The sequence below is a fragment of the Bos indicus genome, chromosome X (genome assembly GCF_029378745.1).
Source record: "Bos indicus isolate NIAB-ARS_2022 breed Sahiwal x Tharparkar chromosome X, NIAB-ARS_B.indTharparkar_mat_pri_1.0, whole genome shotgun sequence".
NCBI classification, from domain to species: Eukaryota; Metazoa; Chordata; class Mammalia; order Artiodactyla; family Bovidae; genus Bos; species Bos indicus.
In genome coordinates this window covers 4,993,132-5,003,123 of record NC_091789.1, presented here as the reverse complement: position 1 = coordinate 5,003,123, position 9,992 = coordinate 4,993,132, and the positions used below count along the sequence as shown (strand labels likewise).

Sequence of the window (9,992 nt, the reverse complement as noted above, 5' to 3'; positions counted from 1 at the left end):
CTTGTGAAATCTCAAAACAAAAACCCTTTGAGCTCATAAAATGTCACCCGCTTACTTTGGACTTTGAATTACTTGTGCTGGAGTCAAAAAAGAACTTGTCTCTGTGAGGAGATATACAAGGTGCCTCTTATTCAACACTAAACATTCCAGTAGTTTACAGACACCATTATTATTCAGACAAGGAAGGTTGATGATTACAGCACCCTGTCAAGCACTGTGGGCAGTGCTGGGGATAAACACTCTAGCAGAAGGTATGCTCCTCAAGGGACTCAGTCTAGCTGTAGAATCAAAATGAACCTAGGAGGGACTTTCCTGGTGGTCCAATGGTTAAGACTCCGCACTTCTAATGCCAGGGGCATGAGTTTAATTCCTGGTAGGGGAAATAAGATCCCACAACCCATGTGGTGCAGCCAAAAAAAAAAGAGCCTGGAAAAAGAGTGAAGAGCAGCTATACAACACCTCATCGCAATGAAGTACCAAACTGCAGAACATATGTTAAATGCTAGTTTAGAAGCTCAGCAGAGAAGGAGGATTTGAGCTGCATCCTGCAAACATTTCAGGATTTGGATTGTTGGTGGGACACATGGACAGCTTCCTGGATGCAGGGTATTATAAGTTCAGATGACTTCAAGTGCCAGGCAACAAAGTTCTCCAACAGTGACTTAAGGTCATTTGGACTTTTATTATCCCATTTAACAAGAAGTTGGGGAGTGGACAGTTCCAGGATTTGTATAGCAACTCAACCATATCATCAATATTTTGTTCTTTTTTCTCTGACATCCTCAGATGTCTCCCCTCATGGTTCCAAGATAGCTGCCACAGCACCAGATGTCATATCCTAAGTCTACTACTTAAGAGGTTGATGGAGTCCTTTTCCACATTTATCTCATTTTGGAAGAAGAAAGGGCTCTCCCAGAAGTGCCCTCAGAGTCCTCCTCGTGTCTCATTAGCCAGAACTAGGTTACTTAATTATCCCTATATCCATCGTTAGCAAAGGCTTATATCAATGATTTAGAGCGATTGTGATTCACCTCTTGGAGATGTGCATATTGTCACCTGTAACATAATCAAGGTTCTGTCACTTAGGAACTAGGGGGAATGACTCTTTGGTAGGCAATAGGCCATGCCTGTGTCAAGTGGGATGTCAATGAAAACTTATGCAGCAATAAGGAGACCAACCAGCCAGAGCAGATAATGTATAACGTATAGATAAGATTGGCTTGGTAGAGAGGAAGTAAATTTTGAATGCCTTAAAAGCCAAGCAGAAAAATCTAGGGTTAATATAGTTGGAAAGAGAGCTAGTAAAGGGTTTTGAGGAGGAAGAGTATATGATAAGAGCAGTCTTTGAAGGAGATCAACGTGACATTTGTGTGCAGGAACGGCTGGAGTCAGGGAGACCATCTAGGCAATGAGGGCCTGGTCTAGGGTGGGAATAGAAAGCTAAGGATGGATTCAAGAGAAATAGTGAAAGAAACATCAACAGAATTTGGTGAGTGGCTAGTTTGGGGTATGGAGGAGCTGGATTAAAGATAATGTCAAGATATTAAAAAGAATGTGTAGGGACTTCCTTTGTGGTTAAGACTCCACTCCATGCCTCTGCTGTCGGGGAAAGGGGGCACAAATTCAACCCATTGTTGGGGAACTGAGATCCTGTGCCTTGCAGCGCTGCCAAAAAATAAATAAATTTTTAAAATCGCATTAAAAAATAAAAACCATGTCTAGAAATCTTTGTGAGGACAAAGGGACTGAGGAACAAGAGAAATGATTAATTTGGTTTAGGAGAAATGAAGTTTGCGGTGACCATGAGCTGTGTAAATGGGTATGACCAATGGGCAAATGGATTTTCAAAGATCAGAAATAGGACCTAGTGTTAGAGATTTTGCACAGCAGTGTAATTGATAGAAACAGCGACACTGGAGCTAGACAGCTAGTGCTGGTGGTGGTTTAGTTGCTCAGTTGTGTCCAACTCTTTATGACTCCGTGGACTGAGGCCTGTCAGGCTCCTCTGTCCATGGGATGTTCCAGGCAAGAACACTGCAGTGGGTTGCTATTTTTTTCTCTAGGGAATCTTCCCAACCCAGGAATTGAACTTGGGTCTCCTGCACTGCTGGCAGATTCTTTACTGACTGAACCATCAGGGAAGACTGCTAGGTTTTGCACTTAATAGATACGTTGTCATAGGCAGTGCTATGATTTAATGTCTGTGTCCCCCACTAAATTCATATGTTGACGCATTAATGCCCAATGTAACGATGTTCGGAGGTAGAGCCTATGGGAGGTTATTAGGTCATGAGGGTGGAGCTTTCATGAATGGGATTAGTGCCTTATGAAGAGAAACATTAGACAGATGATGTCTCTACCATGGGAGGGCACAGAAAAAAGGTAGCTGTCAGCCAGCTCTGACTGTCACCAGACACTGAATCTGCCAGCACCTTGATCTTGGACTTCCCAGCCTCCAGAATTATGAGAAAGAAATATTTGTTGCTTACGCCACCCAGTCCATGGTGATTTGTTACAGGAGCCTGAGCTGACAAAGACAGGCAAGTTATTTAGCCTTTTTGTGCTTCTGTTTCCTTATCTGTAAAACAGAGACATTACCTACTTCATAGAGTTGTTGTGAGAATTACATATGATAAAGGCTTACAACAGTCCTTGGCATATAGGATGTGCAGCTGTTAGTATTTTTTTTTTGGTGTCACCAGCTTAGAGGTGACCCTAGAGGCCTGCCATGGGTGTGCTCTTCAAGTCTTCTCGTTTCCACTGTTCTTTTTAGAACAAAAGATACCAGAATCCTTCATTATCAGACAGGCTTATCTTGGAAACCCAGAAAGAACCCTGGGTTTTATTTATTTATTTGGCTGCACTGCGTCTCAGTTGCAGTAATATGAACTCGTAATTGTAGCACATGCGATCTATTAATAGTTCCCTGACCAGGGATCGAACCTGGGCCCCCTGCATTGGGAGCTTGGAGTCTTAGCCACTGGACCACCAGGGAGGTCCCAGAACCTAGGACTTTAGACTTTTATAGCTGAGAGTGATCATGGTGATTTTCCAGTCCAATGTTTCCTATAAATTTTTTAGCCAGGGAGCCCTTTGTTCAAAAGTTTCCCACAAACTCCACCATCTAAAAGAGAAAACTGGAGCCATTCCTGTTGGTGTGGGTAGGACATCCAGCATGCCTACTCTGAGATATGTCCTCTGAGCCTGTGGACTCCCTGGAACGCACTTTGGGAAACTCTGTTGTTGTTCAAACCCTAAGCAGCAGAGGAAAGTGTGATTAAGTGGGCCAAAGAGATAAGGTGCCTGAACAGGCCACAGAACGAGTAGCGGCCAAACTGGGCTCAGGAAGCAGCTTTCCTGGGTTTTATGTTGAGGAGCATGAGCGAGTATTAGGTGCTAGCCCTGTGCTGGATGCCTCTAGATGGTCAGTATCACCATTCTGGTTCGCAGGGCTTCAGGTGGATATGCCTACCCCTGGAAGCCATCCTGGCTCACAGAAATCACTAAGTCTGGGGAGAAAGGGTGGGGAAATACGGATGGAAGGAAACGGATGAAATCAAGTGAAGTGAACTCATTTTTCTTGACTCCTATTACATCCCTAATGAAGGAGTTGGCCAGATGGACTGTTCCTCAAAGCCCATTGTAAAAGCAGCAAGGACTTCAATGAACAGTCAGCCAGAAAAAGGAATAAATAACATCTGGAAGGGTGAAGTTGCGGAGGGGTGGGTGGTGGGATGAATCGGGAGATTAGAACGGACATATATACACAACTATGTATAAAACATTGGCTTCCCTAGTGGCGCAGACGGTAAAGAATCTGCCTACAATGCAAGAGACCCGGGTTCGATCCCTGGGTGGGGAAGATCCCCTGGAGAAGGGAATGGCAATCCATTCCAGTATTCTTGCCTAGAGAATTCCATGGACAGACCATGGGGTCACAAAGAGTCAGACATGATTGAGTGACTAACACACACATGTATAAAACAGACAACAAGAACCTACTGTAAAAGAAAAAAAAAAAGAACCTACTGTATAGCACAGGGAACTCTACTCAATGCTCTGTGGTGACCTAAATGGGAAGGAAATGTAAAAAAAGAGGGGGTATATATATACTTATAGCTGATTCACTTTGCTGTATAGCAGAAACTAACACAGCATTGTAAGGCAACTATGCTCCAATAAAAATTAATAATAAAAAAAGAATGAAGTTGCTAGGAAACTTACATATTTCAATTCACAAGAGTGCTAAAGTCTCCATGTAATAAATTCTGGAACTGAACAGGGCCCTCAGCATTTTCCTGGCCTTTCTCACTGACATGAAAATTTAACGAAGGGGGCCTTTTAGAGCACAGAGTTTGAGCCAACGGAGAATAGAGCACTAGGCAAGAAATAGAGAGCTAAGACTTCTTCTCTCAGCTCTGCTGCCTATTTGGCCAAGTAACTCGACCTCCCTGGGCAAAATGAAGGGGTTGAAGCAGACAAGAGCTCTTATGATTTTAAATGACTGTCGTTCACCATCAGGAGCCTGCAGTTAGGGGCTGCCATCTTATGCCAAAGAGCTGGCAGCAGCCTTCTCGGTTACACTTGAAGCCCCGGGTGACTGTCACCATCAACAGTGTCATAACAGAGGGGGGTGGTAAGAATCTCTGGTTCTGAACCCTCTCCTCCAAACCCTGACTGCAAAGGAAGGGAGTGAGATGACATGATTGCTTGAGCAGCACACCATCTCACAGTTCCATGGGTCCTGATGTTCTGGGTTCCCTCTCCTTCATAATCTACTGAGTGCAAAGAGAATCTGGAGATTCCAGTGAAGAGCTAAGCGAGGAATGTATGAGTGTGTGTGTGAGAAAGAGAGAGAGACTCAGATAAAAAAAAAGAGAGTGCAACATAGAGACATATAGACAAAGAGAAAATGAGAAAGTGGTAGAAGGGGAAGTAAGAAGTGAGTTCACAGTCAGCTGGCTGGCCTAGTGGAAAGAAGGCATGTATGTGGCCACTTTCCCTGACGTGATGCAGATGGAAGAAACTTGGGAAATACCCTGCTGGGGAGACCATTCCACCAGCTCACCACCTAGGTCCTGCGATCTCCAAAAGCCAGAGCCTATTCTTAGATCTGCCATTCATTTGTGAATTCAACAAGCATTTACTGAGCACTTACTACGAACATAAGATTGGTGGAAAAAATGGCCATGTCTTCTGCCCTAAAGAAGCCTGAAGGCTCCTGTGGAGTCTAGGCCAGTGAACAGTCAATTAGAGCGTGCTGGATGTTATGATGAGGGAAGTGCAGGGTTTTAGGGAAGCAGTCAGTGGAACCCCCTTAATTCAGCCTTGACTGGTTAATGATTACTTGGGAGAGACTCATGTCACCTGAAAGAGAAGCAGAAGCCAGACTAGTGTTGCAGGAGGTAGGAGGAGAAGGAATGTTCTAGGCAGAAGTCAGATCACAGGTTATTTAATTTTCTTCTTTGTGTTTAGCGGTATGTCAGAAATGTTCTTCACTGGCTATGTGTTCATTTATATAGAAAGAATTTTAGGGACTTCCCTGGTGGTTCAGTGGCAAAGACTCCAGGATCCCCAGGCAGGGGGCCTGGGTTCCATCCGTGGTCAGAGATCTAGATCCCACATGCCACAGCTAAAGATCCTACATGCAGCAACCAAGACCTGGTGCAGCCAAATTAATAAATATTAAAAAAACATTTAAATATGAAGGAAAGCAATGGCCCTCCCTCAAGCAGTGAGCACCACTGCCAACTTCTTTAGGTCTGTGACACACTGGCAGAGAAAGGAATGCGACAATCGCTACCACTAATAACAGTGACAGCAGTGTTTGTTGAGTGCACTACACGTCCGCGTTTTCCCCGTACCTCATGCAATCCTTACCATAATCCTACGTGATAAATATTCCTATCATTACCTCCATTTTAGGGATGTGGGAACTGAGGCTCAGAGGTCACACAGTTAGTAAGTAGCAGAGGAAGGACTCAAATCGTGGCAGTCCAATGCCAGAGCCAGCACTCAACCACTACACTATCCCAGCCCTCTCTAAATAATGAAGGTGACGTACACAAGAGACTGATTCGTATTTAAAGTTGGCCCTCTTCTAAGAAGCAACTTCCTGCCACCAGCTGAGTATGTTCCTTCTCCTCCAAGTCAGGAGCGGGTGTGTGAAGGGGAAGACCAGATGCACACAGAGCATGGACTGACCTTCCCAAGTTTGCATGATAATCTGATGGCTGAAAAGGGTGCCAAAAATCCACTTCAGCATCACAACGGTGGACCCCTTCCGCTCTGGCCACACTAGCAATGCTTAGCTCATGACAAGTTTCCACTTTGGAAAACAGCATAAAACTTAGGCTTATGAAAACACATAACCCTAAATGATTTATTCAAATTCCCTTATTATTCATGGTGGGCTTCCCTGGTAGCTCAGACGGTAAAGAATCTGCTTGCGGTGCAGGAGACCCAGGTTCAATCCCTGGGTTGGGAAGACCCCCTGGAGAAGGGAACAGCTACCACTCCAGTTTTGTGGCCTGGAGAATTCCATGGACTGTATAGTCCATGGGGTCGCAAAGAATCGGACGGGATTGAGAGACTTTCACTTTCTTGTGATGCAATTCCTATGCTAACCACAGGGTGGTGCTGCAGACAGATCTTGGGATTTGTTTGGGGGAACGGGTTTAACAATTTTTGGGTTTTTATACATCGAGATACAGCTACACAGTGAAAGCTAATTAGAAGAATGAGGTCAAGATATATGACTTTTAAGGACCATCTTCAAAATATGCCACTAAGTGAGAAAAGCAAGTCGCTAAACAATATGAAGAGTATGCTTGTAATTATGAAAAATTTTAAATGTAAATATATATGCAGGTACGTGCATCATTTTTTCCTGAGAGTTTAAAAAAATGGATTCTTACCAGTTATTACTTTGAGGAGTGGGGCTAGAGTCCAGGGGAAGGTGAAAGTGCACTTCTTTTCAGTTTTATAAGTTAAAAAATTATTTGATTTTTAAAAATGATTTGCACTCACTAATTTAAAAACCATCGTTACAAAAACAATCTGATTACTATAAAAATTGAAATACTGCAGGAGTTAACAGAAGTCCCTTCTCTTCCACCTTTAACCCCATTCCCCAGAGGACAGGTGACGTCTGTTTGGTTTCTGGATCAGCAGCATCAGAACCACATGAGAAGTTGCCAGAAATGCAGATTCTCAGGCCCCACCCCAGACTTGCTCGAACTCCACAGTGGGGCCCAGTAATCTGTGTTTTCAAAAGACTTTTTGGTGATTGTGATACACTCTCCAAGTTGAGAGCCATTAGCAGGAGAAGGCAATGGCACCCCACTCCAGTACTCTTGCCTGAAAAACCCCATGGACGGAGGAGCCTGGTGGGCTACAGTCCATGGGGTCGCTAAGAGTCGGACACGACTGAGCGACTTCACTTTCACTTTTCACTTTCATGCATTGGAGAAGGAAATGGCAAGCCACTCCAGTGTTCTTGCCTGGAGAATCCCAGGGACGGGGGAGCCTGGTGGGCTGCTGTCTATGGGGTCGCTCAGAGTCGGACACGACTGAAGCGACTTAGCAGCAGCAGCAGCAGGTTAGACCAGCTCTTTGGCGGGCAGGTGGAGAAGAATGCTGCTGCAGAAACGAATAACTCCAATGGCCTGCTTCCACTCGCCCAGTGCACTTTAGGTTGAGGTTGGCAGCCCTTTGAGTCCACTGTGACCTCTCTGTTGGGGCTGAGTGATGACCATCTTGTCACAGTTTGGAGGGGAAAGGAAAAGAGGAGTGGAGTAGAAACTTAAAAAAAAAAGGGGGGGTAAGGAAAGGGGAAAAATGGCAGAGAAAGAATGCAAATAAAATAATTACATGATTTGGAGGCAAAAATATGTTGCCCGCCATTTCACTAAACAAAGAATGTCCCCCCCCCCACCCCACCCCATCAAGCCATCAGCCACTGCAGTGCACCTGCCCAAAGGGATTCAGGATGGAGAAAAACAGGATACTGCTCCTAAATCCTTAAGATGCATATCTAAGGAATAATTTCAATGAGCCTAGATTCTTGCATCTTCCCATGCAGAGAAAAGCAGTAAAATCATTAACTTGAGATGTTTTCTGTGATTAGCAGTAATTTTTTTTGATGTTCAATTACTTGTTTCTTTTCCAGCAAAAACTCCTGGCTCCTGCCTTACCTCTTTGGAACAGTTCCTCAGCGCTATTTGAGAGGCTGTCTCATGGGCTATAGACCAGTAAGTTTCTCGAATAAAACCTAACTTTTAGACGGTGTTTTTCTTTAGTCAACACATGGCAGGGAGATGAGATTAGAGCCTCAGGGCTGCTCATTCATTCATTTAATAAGCATTTATCATTTTTCTATTCTAAATCTATATATTGATGTTCATTTCCTCCCTCGGACCGATACATTTCATTGTCATCATTTACCAGATCTTAGAGGGTCATTGTCTCTTCCACCCTTCGGTGTGTTCACTTTTCGGGGAAGTGTTTACCAGCGATTCCTTGCTCTCAAAGCTGCTCAGAAAGAGTCAGAATCTACCTGGGGTGGTGTGGGGCTGGGGATAGGGGTGGGGGAAGGGGACTGAGGAGTTTTGCGCAGGCAGGTGGGCACGGGGTCCCCTAAGAGAGGAAGTGCATGTGAAAGCGCTCCCTTTCCTGGCAACAACAATCAAGTCCACAGCTGGGAAGCTCAGATGCCAGGGGAATCTCATAAAGTTCTTCAAACCACCGACCCCAGTCCCACTTAGGAATCCGCCTCTCCTGCAGAAGAGTCAGGGGCAAGTTCCTTCAACTGGCTAGGTGATGGGAGACAGTGCAGAAAAAAGCGAGTAGTTCTCGCGGCATCTCGGAGCGCGGAGACATTCAACAACTGCGTTTGAGTTGTTACATTAAATTAAGTTGTTAAATTAAACAAAGGTTTGAGAATTTTGAGCCTGTGTCCTCTGACAAAATAACCCAACCTTTACTCACCAATCCCCCACCCGCCATCCTCCAACATCAACAACAAAACACAAACACCGTTCTGTCTCCTGAAGAAGGCTGTCCCGGTCAAGAAACCAGCGTTTGTTTTGCGAGAATGGTGGTGATGGGGGCGGGGTGGGGGGTGGGTGGCGGATTTAGCTTGTAAGGCCGCTGATATCTCTCTCTGTTCCATTTTTTCATTTGATTGACATCTGCAAGAAGTTCAGTACAATTGGTTAAACGGAATTCTTGACTCAATGGGGCACTTTGTTTTCTTATATCTTATACAAATGAGCATTTACTTTCATAGAATCCTAGACTTGTAAAGCTGGGATTACCTGACAGTTCATCTCTGGCCGATTAATACTGTCTTGGGGAGTTCTAAGAAAAATACAGTGCCCAGGCCCCAGGCCTTATCTACTGAATCAGAGAATCTCAAGGGGTGGGACCGAGGGGCATCTCTAGTTTTTAAGCCCTACCAGTGATCCCAGAGTGCAGCCGGCGCTGAGAAACAGCTCTAGTCACACATTTCTATTTTATGGATGTAGAAGCTCAAAGAGATGAAGAGAAGGTCATGATGTCAGTCAGAGATATCTCACGCCCAGCTCTTCTGAATGTCCGCCCAGTGTTCTTTCCACTATGCTGTTTTATCTCTTCTTAGCATTTCGCTGAACATGAAATTTAGGCAGTTTATAGTTGAGGAAGAAGGGACAGAGTCCCTTCATTAAGGATTGAGCCGGGTGGGGTGGGGGGCAGTATGCTTCCCTGGAGGTCCAGGAGTTAAGATTCCATGCTTCCACTGCAGGGCTCACGGGTTCGATACCTGGTCGGGGAACTAAGATTCTGCATGCCTGCATGCCATGTGGCACAGCCAAAATAAATAAATAAAAATAATGGGGGGGGGGCGCACTTCTGAGCGCTCAACTCAGCTGCAGGTTATCCAGGACAGAGCTGCTTCCCAGCCTTATCAATGGGGCAGTCAGTTTCACTCATGACAGAACACATTCAGTGTT

At 44.9% G+C, this 9,992-nt stretch overlaps 1 non-coding gene across 1 annotated transcript; it reads right to left on the bottom strand.

Moving 5' to 3' along the window:
- Positions 1 to 2,922: 2,922 nt before the first annotated feature.
- Positions 2,923 to 2,995, bottom strand: TRNAW-CCA (transfer RNA tryptophan (anticodon CCA)). The gene has a single exon. It is a non-coding gene; the product is annotated as a tRNA-Trp (tRNA).
- Positions 2,996 to 9,992: the final 6,997 nt, after the last annotated feature.